Here is a 19,525-nt window from a genome sequence, read left to right as displayed (position 1 = left end):
ACCAAGTCTCTAAGACAGTAGTTAAAAATGAACAAGGCCAGGTGTGGTGGCTCATGCCTGTAATCCCAGCACTATGGGAGGCCAAGGAGGGAAGACAGCTACAGCCTGAGTTCAAGACTAGCCTGTGCCCATCAGCAGTAGATTGGATAAGAAAAATGTGGTACTTATACACCATGGAATACTATACAGACATAAAAAAGAATGAGATCATGTCATTTGCAGAAGAATGGATGGAACTGGAGGCTATATCATCCTGTGCAAACTAACATAGGAACAGAAAACCAAATGCCACATGTTCTCACTTATAAGTGGGAGCTAAAGAGTGAGTAGATACGGACACAAAGAAGGCATGACAGACACTTGGACCCACTTGAGGGTACAGGGTTGGGGGAGGGGAAGGGTCCAAAAACTACCTATTGAGGGCCAGGCGTGGTGGCTTACACCTGTAATCCCAGAGGCGGGCGGATCACCTGAGGTCAGGAGTTCAAAAGCAGCCTGTAAAAATACAAAAATCACCTGGGTGCGGTGGCACACACCTGTAATCCCAACGATTTGGTAGGCTGAGGCAGGAAAATCACTTGAACCTGGGAGACGAGTGATGAGCCGAGAACACATCACTGCACTCCAGCCTGGGACACAGGGCAAGACTCCATTTCAAAAACAAAACAAACAAAACCAAAGTCCCTACCTATTGTGTACAAGGCTTATTTATTACCTGAGTGATGAGATAATCTGCACACCAAACCCCCATTACATGCAATTTACCTATGTAACAAACTTGCACATGGACCCTTGAACCCAAAATAAAAATGAAGACTAGCCTGAGAAACATACAAAAAAAATTTAAAAATTTTAAAAGAAAAACATTTAATTTCTGGTGAGATTTACAAAAATCCTTTAGTTGATTTTGCCTAATCCTGTTGTAGTTCATGCAAAAAGCAAAACAAAGGCAGGTGACATTCAAAATATTCCATACACTGTATTCTCCTCTAACAAGCAGCTGTAGTAATTATAGAGGGCACCCGATGGTGGCATGTAAACACAGCTTAGTCAGGTGGGCACTGGGCTTTCCCCACTGGGGTTCCAGAGTGACATCTCTCCTTCCAGAGTCTGGGCCCAGTCTGCTTGGGGGGTGTCAAATGGGGATGAGAGCTGTTGGAGGCCCAGAAGGTTGCTGGAGAGGAGCAGACACTAGGGTGGCCTCTCAGAATGCCCTACCTTGGCCCAGAGCAACGGGTGTGTTGGAGGCTCTTGATATGTTCAGGCATCATCTCATTACCACCTAGTACTGCAGTAGTTCCAGATTTTAACAAGTGGCACAGCTGTAACAGTGCCAATGAGCTGACAGGAGCCCTGTCAAGGCTGATTACCAACAGTCTTGAAAGAGAGGGCATGAGAGAAATGCTTGCAAAGGTCTTACAAAATCCCAGCACATGGGAAAGACTCCAGAAATGCTGGCTGTTGTAATAGCAATGCATTCCTGCTTACACTTTTACTCTTAGCAATAAGCAAAGAGCACACAGCCCAGAGATTTTCTGAGATTCCTTGAGGAGAGGACTGATGTCAGGTATGACCATCAGCCCCAGCAGTGGGAAGAGTTTATACAGACAGAAGCTTCAGGTGGTATGACCACTTAGCTCCCCTGGCCTTTCTTTCCACTTCTGCCCATCCATTGTTACCCAGCTCAGGACCCTCTAGCCATCATCATGGAGAGGGGGACAAAGAAGGAAAATGCAGGTAGTTGAACCTGAGAGTTGGTGCCAATGTGTCTTTGAATAACCGTTTTTCCTTCCAAACCACACAGAAATGCATGTCTGTACACAACAGGAACAGGATCCAGGAATTAGGAAGCCCCAGCGACAGTGCCAGGGGCACCCCAGAAAACCAGACACAGGGCTACGGCTGACCTAACCTCATTTTATAAAAACAGAAGAGAGCACGTCCCTTCCTCAACTTGATATGTTACCGTTTCTTGTTAAGACATTTTCTGTGTCTAGTTCATCTTTCTTTATAAACACAGACATCTGCTTTCAGGTTTGTTAAGAATGTGCTAAGAAACTCAGCTGAAACACACAGTAAAGGATCCACAGAAGTCTGTCCTCACAGAAGGAATTAGTGTTCAAACCAGTTCTGGAGGGAAACATTCAACAGAGACACCACGGGGCTCCAAGCCAGCATTACTGCTCGGTGGAAAGGCAGCGCTCGACACCCAAGACCACTGATTCCACCCATCAGGGGTGGAGGGTAGGGGATACCTTCCATTACACACTCAGTATGACCTGTCTTCCCTGTCCTCCCACGAGGAGTCAAAGCCTTGGGAAGATGCCTGCAGAGTCATCACCACTGCATCCTCATCATGACCCTTCAAGCATCTATAGATTTTTCTCCCTTCAAATACTGTAATTGCCCACAGAACTCTGCGCTTTCTATTGGCTGACAGATAGTATGTTATGTGTTAGTGCTTACTATGTGCTAGACATTGTACTAAGCAGTTTACATGGATTATTTCACTCTATGCTGTTAGGGAAATAGTCTTATTGTGCCCATTTTATAAATGGGAAAACTGAGGCAATGGATGGATGGATGGATGAATGGTGGGTAAAACTAAGATACAAACCCAGTCTTTTTTTTTTTTTTTTTGAGAGAAGGAAAGAAAAAAAAAATAAAGGAGAGGAAGATTTTATTTTTCCTTCAGTTGTGAAGCTTAGTTTGGCTGGATATGAAATTCTGGGCTGAAGAGAAAGAGGGAGAGTAAATGGAAATATTGCTTTATTTTGAAAAAAATTGGGTATTAATAATGGCCAATCAATGTTTTATTTAAACTAATGGGTAGGTGTGATGTGGTATTGACAAGAATGTATATTTTGTGTATTTGAAGTGGAGAGCTCTATAAATATTTATTAAGTTTACTTGTTCTGGATCTGAGTTCGAGTCCTTGATATCCTTATTAATTTTCTGTCTCATTGAATCTAAGTCTCCTATCTGGGTGTTAGGATTGTTAGCTCTTGTTGTTGCATTGATCCTTTTACCACTATATCTTTGTTGCTTTAAAATCTATTTTATCCGATACAAGAATTGCAACTCCTGCTTTTTATTTATTTATTATTTATTTTTGCTCTCCATTTGGTTGGTAAATCTTTCTCCATCCCTTTGTTTTGAGTCTTTGTGTATCCTTGCATGTGAAACAGGTCTGGATGTAACATGCCGTTGGGTTTTGGCTGTGTCTTTTGATTGGGAATTCAGTCAATTTAAATTTAGGGTTACTGCCATTTGATGTTGACTGGCTGTTTTATCCATTTGTTGGTGTAAATTCTTCTTTATGTTGGTGCTCTTTACTTTTTGGTGTATTTTTAGAAAGGCTAATACTGGTTGTTTCTTTCTGTGTGTAATGCTTCTTTCAGAAGCTCTTGTAAAGCAGGCCTGGTGGTAATAAAATCTCTGAGTTCTTGCTTGTTCATAAAAGATTTTATTTTTCCTTCAGTTGTGAAGCTTAGTTTGGCTGGATATGAAATTCTGGGCTGAAGGTTCTGTTCTTTGAGGATGTTGAATATTGGCCCCCACTCTCTTCTGGCCTGTAGAGTTTCTGCCGAGAGATCTGCTGTAAGTCTGATAGGCTTGCCTTTGTGGGTAATCTGACCTTTCTCTCTGGCTGCCCTTAGTATCCTCTCCTTCGTTTCAACCCTGGTGAATCTAACGATTATGTGCCTTGGGGTTGCTCTTCTTGAGGAATATCTTTGTGGTGTTCTCTGTATTACCTGGGGTTGAATTTTGACCTGCTTTGCTAGTTTAGGAAAATTTTCCTGAATAATATCCTGAAGGGTATTTTCCAGCTTGGATTCATTCTCTCCGTCGCATTCAGGTATACCTATCAAACGTAAATTTGGTCTTTTCACATAGTCCCACATTTCTTGGAGACTTTGCTCATTCCTTTTTATCCTTTTTTCTCTAATCTTTTCTTCACGTTTTATTTGATTAAGTTGGACTTTGACCTCGGATATCCCTTCTTCTGCTTGAACAATTCGAGTGTTTAAACCTGTGTATACTTCTCGGAGTTCCTGTATTGTATTCTTCAGTTCCATTAATTCACTCATACTCTGCTCTAAGTTGTCTATTCTCAATAGGATTTCATCAAACCTTTTTTCAAAGTTCCTAGTTTCTTTACGTTGGGCTACAACATGTACTTTTAACTCACCGAAGTTTCTTATTATCCATTCCTTGAAGAGTGATTCTGTCATCAGGAGGCGCTCCTTCTCCATCAAGCCTTGTTCCATTGTTGATGTGGAACTGTGATCATCTTTAGAGGGAGAGGCGTTCTGACTTTGAGTATTCTCAGCTTTTTTACGCTGGTTTCTTCCCGTCATTGTAAATTTATCCTCCTGCCGTCTTTGAAATTACCAACTTTCAGATTAGGTCTCTTGAGTGGACGTCCAGGTTGTTAGTTCCCAGGGCCAGAGCAGCGGCGTTAAAACTGATGGTGCTTTTCTGCCCAGGATTCTCCTGTCGGGCTTCCTTCTTGTGTCAGTAGTAGGTGACTCTGCCTTCCCCGGGCTCCAAACCTCGGTCAGAAGGGGAACCGGTCCCGTTTACTCTGCGCCGAGAGCTGCCGCGCCGAGGTGCCAGCGGAACCGCTGCGCCGACCACGAGAGTCGCGCTGGTGACCCGTGTGTTTCCACCACTGGGGGATCTTCTGCTCCGTGAGCGACCAGACTTTGTCTGAAAGTGTGGCGTCCTCTAGTTCTCCGCACCTTCCCTGAGAGCTGCAATCCCGGGATGTTAGCGATCGGCCATCTTGGATCGTTCTCCACAAACCCAGTCTTAACCATGAACACTGCCTTTATGAATGATAATGTAAGACAAAATAAATTTGAGCTTCTTTAATTCAAGTCTAGTGATTAGTAGTGATAAGTATAAATTAATAATAATTATATCAAACACTCATAACAATTTTATAAAATAGGAGCCATAGTCATATCTGTTTTACAGAAATGCCTCAAGTATTACTGGCCCCTTCAATGAAACCACATGCAGCAGAAGGAGAAACACACAAAGACACAAGCACACAGAACAGAAGCAATCACATGTGCATTTGGAGCTGGATGCAGAAGTATACTTACGGGTAGAAGCAGACTGCCTGAGGTTGAGCTGTTGTAACAAAACACATCCTCTATCTATGGATAGAGGAAAAATCTGTCCATAGATGGCTTAAACAACAGACATTCATTTCTCATAGTTCTGTAGCCTAGGAAATCCAAGATCAAGGTGCCGGCAGATCCAGTTCTTCGTGAGGGCTCTTTCCTGGCTTGTAGACAGCCACCTTCCTGCTGTGTGCTCACATGGCCTTTCCTTGGTTTACGCAAATGGAAGAGAGAAAGCTCTGGTGCCCCCTCTTATAATGACACTAATCTCACCATGTGGCTCCCATCCTTGTGGCCTAATCTAAGCCTAATTACCTATAAAAAGTTCCACCTCCAAATGCCATCATATTGGTGGGTAGGGCATCAACATATGTATTTTGTAGGATACACAAACATTTAGCCCATAACATAGACCTTATGTAGAAATTACAGAGGGATACCTACACAGAGAAAGTGGAGTCTAACCATCCATCCATTGATTCATATGGTCACTTACTTACCCAGAAACCCATCCATCCATGCATGCATTATTTATCCATGCAATAAATGTTTACTGTGCATCTATCATATGTAAGAAGAACACACTGTCCAATAAGCAAAATAACTGAGAAACTACATATTCTAAATGCTTAAACAAAGACCTGTGGAAACTCAGTGAGAAAGAAAACACACATGGATTGAGAACAGCATTAAGTTCTTTCCCAATGTATCTGCATTTGTCTGAGTAAAGAAATACACTGCTAGTTGCAAAGTGAAATTATAAGCAAGTTCTTTCCCTTCTAAATTATTTTTCATACTTCTAAGACCTGGTGGGGAAAGATAGGAAGAATTTATTTTCAAACAAAGAAGGCAGTTAAAGGTTAAAACTTCCAACCATTAGGAGCCAAAGTCTGCCCACGCATGCTGATGGTGGAGAGGGACGCAGGGGTCCTCAGGGAACCCATGTTCCTCCTGCTCTGGTCAGTGGAGTATCATCACGTTGACCAGTGAATCTCAGCAGTTTCAATGTAACAATGCAGATGTCCATGGGCTGTGCTGCTGAGATGGCCTTTGGGTCTTCCCTCTTATGGGCAGGCTGAGTGTGGCCCTTACCATTCTAAAGAGAGGTCTACAAAGCACCTGGGCTGGGGTTACAAATTCATAGAGAATAGGCAGACAACCATGGCACGTATGTGAAAACAATGACTTTTCAGAAAGATAAATGGGGCTGGGCATGGTGGCTCACTCCTGTAATCCCAGCACTTTGGAAGGCTGAGATGGGAGGATCGTTTGAGCCCAGGAGTTCAAGAACAGCGTGGGTATCATGGTGAAACCCTGTCTTTGCAAAAAATGCAAAAACTGGCCCGGCATGGCAGCACGTGCCTGTGGTCCCAGCTACTCAGGAGGCTGAGGTGGGAGAAATGGAGAAATGCTTGAGCCTGGGAGATTGAGGCTTTGGTGAGCTGTGATCACACCACTGTACTCAGCCTGGGCAACAGAGCAAGACCCTGTCTCAGAGAAAAAAAAAAAAAAAAAAAAGATAAACAGGTTTTGAGGAGAACCAACAGGAGATCAGGAAGTTTGCGCTAATGTTTTTCTATACAGTTATGAGTGCTATGCCTCCTCTTTCGTGTCTCCTTCAGGGTCGTGAAACCTCCCTGGAGAATGGATCTGAGCATGGTTTATTCACAGTTTCCTTTCCTGAAGTAGGTCCACCCTGAAGAAGCATTTTTGGAGCCTTATTTTCTAGAAGTTGCTGCTTTTAGTCAGATAAGAGAAGCTTTAAGAAGGCTTTTTTTCTCTCTCTAACTGTTGAACTGAAATGCCTTTGGCTTAAAATAATCTTTATACCATCTCTGGGGTTCCGACTGGGTCTCTCCATTGCCAAATCTCATTAGCATCTAACTGTAAAGATCTGTTTCTCACTCAGGCCACACATCAGCTATGTCCTGCTGACAACGTTCCCGTGTCCTCTTCATTCCTGGACTCAGGCTGAAAGGGCAGCCATCGGCCTTGCCATTTTGTTGTGGCAGAAGGCAAAGAGAAGTGACGAAGCCATGCACTGTTTCTGAGAGCTGCTGTTTGGATGTGGAGCCTGTCACTTCTACTCACATACCACAGCCAAAGCAAGTCACTTGGCCAAGCCTGCTATCAGCGGCAGCAGAGAAGTCTACAGCTTCTACAGAGAGGTCACAGCAATGCTCAGGGAAGCTGGTAAGGGAATCTTACCGGTAAAGGCAGTGAACAATTAGGGACAATACATTAACATAATTTATCAGCCTCCAAAGATGTACTCTTGGCATTCCATTCTGCTTAGAAAAGCTTCAGAGAAGTAAGGCTTGAATTGGATTTTCAAGGACGATTCTAGGCAGGGGTGAAATAGATGCTAATGCAGGAATACTTGGAAAATGAGGAAAAATCCCCAAAGGCCAGGTCACATGGAGTGGAGAGAAATGGCGACAGTTGAGGATTACGGTGGGGCCAAATAATAAAACGGGGACAAACGAGAACTTCTGGCTTTCGTGCTTTTCAAACATTCCCACCGAAGCCTTCCTGATGGCCAAGGGGGATGAGTACATTAGGTTCTGAAAATCATCTCTGAAAGCTTGAGTGTCATCTTAAAAACTAACAAAAAGTTTGCATTCTGCTTCAGAAATATTTAATTTATTTTTATTACGAAAACAATGTTTTACTCACCTGAAAAATCTTCTAAGAAAATGGATACCTTGGGAAGTAGCCCCGTGCTCAGCCAGGTCCGTGATCTGATTTAATGTTTTCTGGGACCAGACTGAGTGCCCCACTAGAGAGGTCTGCTTCTTCCCATTTTTCTCCAGATGTAAACATCTTCCGAATAAAAGGAGAAGAAAAATCTACAACCTGTTAGCAACGCAGAAGTCCTGGTATAGATGAATTCACGTATTAGCTATATTGTCTACGTCCCTTTTTCTTTCACTACTTGTTACTCCATCTGTTTGCCCATTAAAAATGGGGAATTAAACTCCACTGTTGTGATTATACTTCTGTCAGTCCATTCCTCCCTTCGTCCACAGGCTGCTGTCTGGAATATATTTGCATGCTGCCTCCCAGTCGATCCCTTGCCTTCCAAAACAATCCTCACTCACCTCTTCAAATCACCTCAGGCCAGGTACGGTGTCTCACGCCTGTAATCCTAGCACTCTGGGGGGCCAAGGCAGGGATCGCCTGAGGTCAGCAGTTCAAGACCAGCTTGACTAACATGGCAAAACCCTGTCTCTACTAAAAATACAAAAATTGGCTGGGCATGGGGGCACAGGCCTCTAATCCCAGCTACTCGGGAGGCTGAGGCAGGAGAATCACTTGAACCTGGGAGGCAGAGGTTGTGGTGAGCTGAGATCATACCATTCCACTCCTATCTGGGCAACAGAGTGAGACTCTGTCTCAAAAAAAAAAAAAAAAAAAAAAAATACAACCACTTTACCACCTCTGTGAAGGCTTCCCTAATCCTGACACACTAGTCACTTTCATCCTGGGGAACTGCCACTGCACTGCTGTGTGAACAGAAATACGGCAGTAACTACAGAAAATAAAAATGAAAATACCCTTTGATCCACCAGTTCCACTTCTAGGTATCTTTCCTACAAAATACTTGTTCCTGTGCACAAACGTGCATGTATAAAGAATGCCCAGTGAACTGGAAAGCCAAAGGACTGTCCATCAATGTGAGAACTGGGAAATAAGCTATAGCCCCAGAATACTATGCAGCCATGAAAAAGAATCAAGTACATATATGTACAGAACACCCAGACTTTTTAGGCCAAAAGGTGAACCACAACATATTATATAATTAAGACATACAATGCCATGAAAATTTCATGAGTGTTAGGTGTTAGCAGAATGCACATTAAATTGTTACAGTTGTCACAACTACAGCACAAAGAAAGCTGAGGTTGGTGGTGGCAGTGCCGCAGGACTTCACTTTTTACTCCAGGCATTTTAGGGTTGCTTAAATAGTTTATGACTAGAGTATATTTGGGTGTTGTTTGCCATAATTAAACAAACTAAGTGCCTAAAACTAAAGCAAAATAATACCAATTTATTTTTAAAATCTTTTTAAGACAGGGTTTTGCTCGGTCACCCACATTGGAGTGCAGTGGCACCACCATGGCCCACTGCAGCCTCAACCTCCCAGGCTCAAGTGATCCTCCCACCTCAGCCTCCCAAGTAGCTGTGACCGTAAGCAGGCACCACCATGCCTGGCTAACTTTAAAAAAAAATTTTTTTTGTAGAGACAAGGTCTCACCATGTTGCCCAGGCTGGTCTCTAACTCCTGAGATCAAGCAATTCTCCTACCCTGGCCTCCCAAAGTGCTGGAATCATAAGTGTGAGCTGCCACTTCAAGCCTCCAATTTATTTTAGCATATTTATAAAATTCAGAAAAAATAAAGAAGATAATAAAAATCACCAGTAGAGTTGTTACGTACTATAAGCAAAATCATTTAAAAGGTGGTCATGTGCAATGTTCTTTTCTTTTGATAAGCTTCACTCTGAAATTAAGACACAAAGAGAGTATTTTATGAAATTCTCTAAATAGCTTTCATTGGTTGACTTAATTTTGTTAGTAGCTGATAAATTACGATCTCAAAACACTGATAGTAAACACAACTGACTGCAAAACCATTGAGGGAGAATTATGATAGAAACCTGGGCTACCAAAAGTTCTAATGCAAGAGAAATTTCTGGACTCGTGTTTAAAAGAGTTTCACCAAACCTGATGACTCTGCATGACCTAATTCAGCCAGTCATACTCGGCATTCCCATCGTTTGTTACCCGCTCCCATCAAATCAATAATCTTGGTTACATAAAGCATGCTTCAGTCGTTTCCATTTTCTTTTGTCATGAGGAGGACTGAGTAAGAGCTGGAGTAACTAATGGAAATTCCTTTCATTCTTCATCAAGCTGAGTTATAAGTTTCCTGAATCTGAGTTGCTATAACCCTATAAATTGTTAAAAGCCTCACCCCCAGAAAGCTACACACTGCAACAATCTTCCCCGATGCATCTGGCCTTCTGCATGCCCTGTGCTGCACTCTTCTTTATTAGCACTGTTATATTATTCATTTTAAAAGTCACATTCATTTTATAAAGCGTCTTGGGACTAGGATGCTTTTCCAGTCCACTTTTGTTTGGATGACTATCCCATTACTGTATTAATGCCTCAGAGCGCCAAGAAATCATCCCTAAGGGCACCATGTAACACATAATATTATCAGATTTAGAGGTGCAAGGTGCTCCTGTGAATTTTATAGAACACACACTGCTGTCCTCATGGAGAATATGAGGCCCAAGGCAGTTAGGTCACCTGTCCAGCTCATAGCCATCAATGTCTGATGGATTTCCAACAGCAAAGGTTGTTCACAGCCAGGCACTTGGTAGTGCATGCCTATAATCCCAGCTAGCGGGAGGAGTTTGATTCCAGCCTGAGCAACATAATGAGACCCCATCTCTTATAAAAAAAAAAAGTTTTGCCCCAGCAGCAGAATGGATTCTCATTTAGGGGTAATAAGATGCCTGTTATGTAGACAGATGAAGCGGGAGGCTGGCTCTGAATTCCTGTGCCTGATTTTAGTCTTTCTGTGCCATTGTTTAAAAACAGCCTCATTGAGAAATAATTCACATGCCATAAAATTCACTCATCTTAAGTGTACAATTCAGTGATCTTCACTACATTTACAGAGCCGTGCAGCCATCACCACAATCCTATTTGAGAACATTCTCATCACCTTAAAAGAACCCTAATGCCCATTTGCAGTTTATTTCCCCCAGAAGAAACGACTTACACTGGAACCCTTTTCTCAGGGTCTGATTCTGAGGGAACCCAAAAGAAGACACTCCCCACCGTGGTGTGCAACACATACCGAGCCTGATGTAGACATCCATTCCGCCCCAACCTAGATCTGCCACTCTCATCAGTTCATCCCCGAAACATAAAAGCCAGCTGCTATAATTAAAAAAAAAAGATAATAACAAGTGTTGGTGAAGATGCAGAGAAACTGGAAGCCTCATGTCCCATCAGTGGGATTGTAAAGTGGTGCAGCCAGTGTGGAAATCAACCTGGCAGTTCCAGAAAGGAGTTAAACACAGAGTTATCACGGGACCCCACCACTCTACTGCAAGATAGATACCCAAGAGAACCGAAAACATACGTTCACAAAAGAAACTTCCAGACATCTGTTCCTAGCATTATAATGGCCAAAAAGTGAAAACAACCAAAATGTCTATCAACAGATAAATGGAGAAAGTAGAGAGGACTTCCTTATTTTGCTGACTCAGGTCGACCCCAGTCTAATGTTTTTGGAACACTGCCCCATCTCAAAGTTTAGTTTGACGGAACTGTGTGGAACTTAGCGTAAGTGACTCTATCCTGGTTTGGTCTGATATACTGGGACCTACCTAGGGTAGGAGGCAAGTCCAAAACAGTGGACTCCTATAAACTTTTTCTTTTCTTTTTGAGACAGTCTCACTTTGTTGCCCAGGCTGGAGTGTAGTGGCACAATCTTGGCTCAATGCAACTTTAACCTCTTGGGGTTCAAACAATCCTCCCCCTTCAGCCTCCAGAGTAGCTGAGGCTACAAGCACATGGCACCATGCCCAGCTAATTTTTGTATATTTTATAGAAATGGGATTTTACCATGTTGCCCAAGCTGGTTTTGAACTCTGGCCTCAAAGCGATCCTCCTGCCTTGGCCTGCCAAAGTACAGGGATTATAGGCATGAGCCACCACACCTGGACTTTTTATACCATTTTAACAAAGGGAAATAGATTGTGGATAGGTGACTCAACAAAGGAGAAAGGGAGGCAGAGCTTGGGCTTCTAGGGGTGAAAAATTGTGGCAAAGTGACTAGAAAACATATGGTGAATAAGGTTTGTTTTGCAGATAAAAGTCCTTTGGAGTTAGTCTCCTCCTGGTATGAGAGACATCAGGAGGAGGACACTTTACAAATGGAATTCGATGTCATCTTTACAAAGGGAAATTTACGCCCTACTGTAAGCAGCAGAAGTAAAGTGAGTTCCTCTGGTGTCTGCTGTCTCTTAATTACCCTCAGCTCAAAATGATCTTGTGCTACAGCGGCATATCTTGGAGGTGGCATATTCTGATCCCCTCCAAAAGACTGGAATGGAGCAATAAGAGGAGCTGAATCCACTTGCTAATCCACAGACACCAGGTAGTTCAATCAACTGAAAAAACACGATTCCAGATCGCTTTCCTTGTGCTCTTAATTACTAACCCTGCCAGGTAAGCAAAGCAGTGTCTGGCAAGGACAGTCACAGGCAAGATGCCCATCTACGTCAACATGAAGACGCCATGTTAGGACTAATATTTTCATGAGCTCAGAAATGGGTGAGGGTAAGGGATCCCAAATTAGGGTACATGGCTTTCTGGTGAGTCTCAAGAATTGGTGGAGGTGTGAAAAGAATTTGTTTTTTATTATTGAGCAGAGCGCTAGGGCTTGAAACTGGGAGCCAGTGGTGTGGCTCTGCTGGTCGCAGAGTTTTCCCTGAGCAGCCTGCTGGGAGTGAAATTGAGTAGAAGCCGCTGCACTGGTCAATTTACCTCCCAGCAGGCCCAGGGCTGCAGACCTAAAGCCAGCCTGAGCCGGGGAGACTGACCCTGGACGGGGCAGGAGGTGGAGCATGGGCTGCCCTGCAGGGCTGGGGCTTTCTTTGTTGCAAGATGCATTGATTCTCAGCAAACTGCTTTGCTTGTCCCTGGAGGCTGAAGCTTTCTTCCCAAACCCAGCACCTTGATTTTTAGTGATCTCACAACAGGCCTGGGCCACAGCAGGATGGTTTCTGTGTGATCTAAGTCTTGGAAGCAGGAAATACAAAGGAAGAAAAATACTGCTGCATGCACCTCCAGTGGTAGAAAACAAATGTGTATTCCAAGGGAAAACTGCATCATCTCTAACCCACTCTGTGCCTTATCAGATTAGGATTTTTTCCCTGCCTATTCTGAGTCATATTCTGAGCTATTTTACAACTCTGCAAACTGTAGATACCAGAAAATAGCCCTGTAAATGCTGTTCTGTCTGATAGGTCTGGCTGACTCTGCTCTCCAATCTGTAGAAAGAAACCGTTTGCCTCGTTTACATTTCAACAGTCCTTCACACCATATAAACCTGTGCTTCTTGACTTCTTTTTTGAGCCCCTTGTAAAACCTGCCTGAGTTCCTCATCAAATAAGCTAAATAAAACACTTAACATGTATGTTATAACATATGAATGAGACTCTTGATTTTATCTTTTCCTGAAAATTATCTTTAAACAGCCCCCACCCTGCCTCTTTCTATGTCTTTCTAGGATCATGAGGTCATATGGTCTGGGTAGATCTCCAAAGGGGAAAGTGTGTATTTTGGGGGAGCAGGAATAAATGGGCGCTCACATTGTTTAGACACTTAACACATTGTGTACTGATGACTTTATAAACACAATTTTTCTCTTTCTTTCTCCTTCCTTCCTTTCTTCTTTCCCCTCCCTCCCTCCTTTCCTCCCTCCTTCCCTTCCTCCCTTTCTCCCTACCTCCATTTTTATGCTGCTGATAAAGACATCCCTGAGACTGGGAAGAAATAGAGGTTTAATTGAACTTATGGTTCCACATGGCAGGGGAGGCCTCAAATCATGGTGGGAGATGAAAGGTACCTCTTACATGACAGCAGCAAGAGAAAAATGAGGAAGATGCAAAAGTGGAAACCCCTGATAATCCCATCAGTTCTCACGAGACTTATTCACTACCAGGAGAACAGTATAGGGAAACTGCCCCCATGATTCAAAGTATCTCCCACCAGGTCCCTCCCTCAACACATAAGAATTATGGGAGTACAATTCAAGATGAGATATGGGTGGGGACATATAGCCAAGCCATACTACTTCTTTCTTTCTTTCTTTCTTTCCTTCCTTCCTTCCTTCCTTCCTTCCTTCCTTCCTTCCTTCCTTCCTTCCTTCCTTCCTTCCTTCCTTCCTTCCTTCCTCCCTCCCTCCCTCCCTTTCCTCCCTTCCTTCCTTCCCTCTTTCCTTCCCTCCCCTCTTCCTTATTCTTTCTTTCTCTCTTTCTTCTTTTTCTTTCATAGAGATGAGGTCTTGCTTTGTCACCTAGACTGAAGTACAGTGGCACAATCATCGCTCACTGCAGCCTCCACCTCCTGGGCTCAAGCAGTCCTCCTGCCTCAGCCTCTCAAGTAGCTGGGACTACAGGTGCCTGCCACTACACCCAGCTTGAATTTAATTTTTAAAACAACCACATGCAACAGCAATTGCGACATCATTTTATGGAGCAGGAAACTGAGTTCAGAGTTAATTTCAGAGAGAAGTGTTTTGTGGAGATAAGTATTGTTTCAGTGATAAGTAGTATGCGGGGATGATGTTCAGAAAGAAGTGATTTGCCCAATGCAGAGGCAGAAGAGGTGTGATGCCTTTCCCCAGCTATCATAAGGGTCATGGTTGAAACTCCTACAACGAAAGAGGGGTTAACAACGGAAAAGTCCACAGATGACTTTAATCAAAGTTTTATATGCTACAGGAGCTTTCAGAAATGAAGACCCAAAGACGCCGGGAAAACTGTTTTTATGCCCTTGTTCAGTGAAGAACGGACAGCCATGTAGACATGTGATTGGACAAAAGCGAACGATGGAATCATAACAGACGAACAGGAGAAACCCAGCAAGGCTTATCTGTTCAGAGCTTCTTGGCCTCTCTGGAGCCGTCCTTCCTCCTGGGTATGGCGCAGCCCCTACCAGAATGAGGATCCTCCAGGGAGGAGGGAGAAGGGACGGTGGCCTTCCTGGGTTTTATGGCTTGCTCTAGGAGAGAGGAGTTTGCATTTTTGAATTTCTGTGATCTGCCTTAGGGAAGAGGAATTCTGGTTTCTGTGACCTGTTTCGGGGGAGAATGAGGGATGGGAGACAGGAAGATGGGAGGAGGTCTTGGAGCCACTTTGCTTCTGGGGCCTTCCAGTCTCCTTTAGTTCAAGGCGCTCAGCAGGCTGAAGTAACACATTGAGGAGCATCATTTTCTGAGCCCCAATATTCCCGTCTGAAACTTCTTGGGCAAAGTCCAGGAATTGGGTTGGTGGATTGTCTCCTAAGCCACTGAACAGTCTCTGAGTTCCATGCACAGTTCCGCTCAATACCTGACAGCTGTGTCTCATTTTAGGCGGTGGCCTTGCAGATGGGCTTCCACTCTAGGTGGTTAGGGCAGTCAAGTATTTAAGAAGAGGCATTTTTATGAAAACAAAGAGAAACAAAGGCTAACGATTAGAACAAACTATAAACTCAGTCTTTGAGTCCAGAGAGCAGCCAGTCAAGGAGATTTTTAGATCCCCACTGACTGCCCTTACTCCAGCATCCTCAGCTCAAAGCATCTTCAGGTCAAAGCATCTTCAGCTGGAGTAAGGGCAGTCAGTGGTGATCTGACAGATTTTCCTGGTCTGCAGTTTGCATCAAGTGTTAGTGAACCTTCTGAGTAGTCCATATAGTAACGTTATGAGGTTGTTCATACATAAGCTTTTGTGGCGCTTTCTCTGAAGCTTACATCAAGCGGTCCAGCTTCAGCTCAGGAGGATTCAGAAATAGAGTGGTGTTAATTTCAGTGATTCCAAGTCAGGGGATGGGAGGAGAACTGGAAACATTAGTTTGGAGAGTTGTAGTCAGATACTGGAGGAAACTAAAACATTTAGGATCCAGTCTAGATCTTAGGTAGATAATGAACTCACAAAACAACGAGGCGGTAACGAGTACAGTCTAGTCTCTTCTGAAACAATTTTTCTCTCTAGAGTCACTCCGTTTCTACAAAAGATAATCAAAGGAAGACTGACTTGTTTGCAAAATAGGTTTAGTCTCATGGAAGTTGGTCTGATTATTGACGCAGTTGTGGTGACAATAGTGATGGCCACAGAAAATTTGCTTCGCTGGAACTTTTGATAAGAAATCTCAGGCTGGACCTCCCAAGGTTAGGAAAAGAAGTGAGGACTATGTCTATAACACTTTAGATGTGGGGAATTCCTCTTCTCTTGAGGGCCCCAAAATATCATGAGGTTCCTGGAAGGAAACTGCCTTCCAGAAAGTGACAATCCTTGGAACTGGGAAGGATGGGAACCCTCAGGCCATTTTTTCTAAGGGGGGTCTTGATTAGCTCCATAAAGTCAACCTTAGTTCCTTAAAACTACCTGGTTAGGCCGGGTGCGTTGGCTCAAGCCCGTAATCCCAGCACTTTGGGAGGCTGAGGTGGGTGGATCACGAGGTCAAGAGATCGAGACCATCCTGGTCAACATGGAGAAACCCTGTCTCTACTAAAAATACAAAAATTAGCTGGGTATGGTGGCACACGCCTGTAGTCCCAGCTACTCGGGAGGCTGAGGCAGGAGAATTGCTTGAACCCAGGAGGCAGAGGTTGCGGTGAGCTGAGATCGAGCCATTGCACTCCAGCCTGGGTAACAAGAGTGAAACTCCGTCTCAAAAAACAAACAAACAAACAAACAAACAAACAAACAAACAACAACTACCTGGTCATATCTGAAATATGACATTATGGTCAAAGCCTTGCCAATACAACCAGGGTTTCCAATTGTGTCCTGCTACAAGGAAAGCACAATCTAATTGAACTTAGGCAAATAACTATATTACCATAAAGATAAGAATACTCACAAATAGCTTCTAAATTCTGGAGGGATAAGGTAGGGAGAAAAGGTAAAAGCCTACATTTTTGTTCATAAAAATACCCTTTACCAAGTTGATGTAAGCTATAGGTAGCTTAAAAGAACAAAGTTTTTTTTTGGCCGGGAGTGGTGGGTCACATCTGTAATCCCAGCACTTTGGGAGGCCAAGGCAGGTGGATCACTTGAGATCAGAAGTTCAAGACCAGCCTGGACAACATGGTGAAACCCCGTCTCTCCTAAAAATACAAAAATTAGTCGGTGTGGTGGTGCTCGCCTGTAGTACCGCTACTCGGGAGGCTGAGGCAGGAGAATCGCTTGAACCCAGGAAGTGGAGGTTGCAGTGAGCTGAGATGGGGCCACTGCACTCCAATCTGGGTGACAAAGCGAAAGTCCATCTCAAAAAAAAAAAAGGCAGCACAAGCACAATAAATTATCTTTATAAAGCACAGAATCTCTTTCCTAGGCCAATTACTTTAAAAGGTGAAAAAAACCCTTCACATTCCCAGATCAATACTTCAAAATAACTACCATTTCAACAGAGAAGAGTAAATTCCACTTCTGCTTCAGTGTACCATCAATACTAAAGCTAGTTTTAAAAATCTGAAACAAACCCATCTAATCTCAGTCAGCTTTGACCACACAAGATTTTTGCAAACCTTATTATAACTTCTAAAAAATATTCATTGGTTTTTCTTTTTTCTCTTTTTTGGACAAAAATTCATTCTTCATAACTTTCCTTATCAAATACATTCTTTATTTCCTTGCATGCAGAGCTGTTTCCCTTGTAACCGTCTTAATTCTGTTTATTTATTGTAATTTGTATTTCATAGTAACCAATTTCTAGGGAAAACTACCAAGCATTGTGAATTATCTTATATCAGCAGTCACCATTTCATAACATCTAGAAAGATGCTTCTTCAATTTTTCATGTATCTTAACAGAAATAAATATATTTAGTTTTTGCCATATAAAAACAAGTTGCCAAAGTATATAAACTTAAACTATGCTTATTTATTAATATTTGGTGTTTTAACTTAGAAATTATTCAGCCATTTAACACATATCTATTACTTAATTTCACTTGAAGGTTTCAAGTTACCAAAACTATTTTTGAAACTATTTTAAAATAGACATATATTATTATAAGACATATATTATAGGCTGGGGCATGATGGCTTATGCCTGTAATCCCAGCACTTTGGGGGGCTGAGGCAGGAAGATCACTTGAGCCCAGGTTCGAGACTAGCCTGGGTGACACAGTAAGACCCCATCTCCAAAAAAAAATTAAAAATTAGCCAGGCATGATGGGGCATGCCTCTAGTCTCAGCTAGGCAGGAGACTGCGGCAGGAGGATTACTTGAGCCCAGGAACTCAAAGGTTGCAGTGAGCTATAGCTATGATCAGGCTACTGCCCTTCAGCCTGGGTGACAATGTGAGAACCCTGTCTCAAAAAAAAAAAAAAAAAAAAAAAAAAAATATATATATATATATTCAATTCACTTATTCTTAACAATTATTCTTGAATTGGTCATGAACATTTCATGATATTAAACAAAGCTAGCCACTATTTTTCTTGTTGTTCAACAAGTATTTTTCTTGTTGACATATTGCATTAGCACCAAAAATATCACAAAAGCAAAAAAACTAAAAAGCTAAGTATGGTTCTTCCATGTCCTTGTTTTCTTCCGATGACAGTCATCTTCCTGAAGACTGTATTTTCAAAAGATAACTACCACATTTTAGAAAAGACAGGTGGGAAATTTACACCTCAAGGGCACAGGGAAAGCCCTTATCAGCGGTCAATCTCACAGAGGCTGTGGACTAGATTTTAGGCTGGTGGCTGAGCAGACATCTAGTGGCTGTCTGAATGTTTCCAAAGAGCCATGTGAATGAACAAGACAGTCATTTCTGATAAAACTAGATCTGTTACATGTCCCTCTAATTTCCGTCTAGAAACTCTAGTTCACTACAGAATTTTCCAAGTCCACAGAGGAGCCCAGAAGGTCCTGAATCCTAAGAAGAGTTTGGCCACAGAGACCAGAATCCTTACCTTACCTCTGATGTTTCCTTCTAGTAATTTTCTTTTCTTTCTTATCTTTTATGGTGAAAAGATCCATATATATTTAGAATTCGCCAGCTGGACTCAGTTTAGATGATACAGTTTTGTTGGCAACGTCCAAAGCATCGTAATCAGGAGCCACTGGAACACCCGCCTTCTTCCCTCCATCAGGCCGAATCAGGGTGTCGACCTTGGCCACGTGAGTGTCACAGAGCGTCTCCACAGCCTGTTTGGGCTGGTGCTTGTTGGCTTTAACATCCACAGTGAACTCAAGTGTGTTACTGTCTTCTGTCTTCTTCACGCGGACTCAGTGGTCAGCGGAAGCTTGATGACAGCATCGTGGTCAAGCTTGTTTCTCCTGGGGGCGCTCTTCGCAGGATATTTGGGCTGCCTCCAGAGTCGCAGTGTCTTGGGCCGCCAGAAGGTGGGTGACGTGCGGATCTTTTTTTTGTGGCTGTGGCCACCTCTCAACACTGCCTTCCTGGCCTTTGAAGCCTTCACTTGGGCTTCGGGTTTACCAGAGTCGGGAGCTTCCTTATTCGCTTTCGGCGCCATCTTGTGAAAAGGCTCCTTCTAGTAATTTTCCACCCACCGACCACCGCGGGGAGGCGGGGCTCAAAGCAGAACGTATTTAAAGGTGCAAGCGCACTGCATAGATCAAAGTGGA

The 19,525-nt window shown here is 43.1% G+C and overlaps 1 long non-coding RNA gene across 1 annotated transcript; it reads right to left on the bottom strand.

Moving 5' to 3' along the window:
* Positions 1-3,962: 3,962 nt before the first annotated feature.
* LOC144582640 (uncharacterized) lies at positions 3,963-19,426 on the bottom strand. Its single transcript, XR_013535765.1, has 2 exons — positions 18,855-19,426; positions 3,963-9,637 (listed from the first exon to the last, which is right to left on the bottom strand). It is a non-coding gene; the product is annotated as an uncharacterized LOC144582640 (long non-coding RNA).
* Between the last annotated feature and the right edge of the window lie 99 nt (positions 19,427-19,525).

The sequence above is a fragment of the Callithrix jacchus genome, chromosome 1 (assembly GCF_049354715.1).
Source record: "Callithrix jacchus isolate 240 chromosome 1, calJac240_pri, whole genome shotgun sequence".
Classification (NCBI taxonomy): Eukaryota; Metazoa; Chordata; class Mammalia; order Primates; family Cebidae; genus Callithrix; species Callithrix jacchus.
The sequence above is the reverse complement of the archived record's forward strand: the minus strand, read 5'-3'. Positions and strand labels throughout refer to the sequence as shown.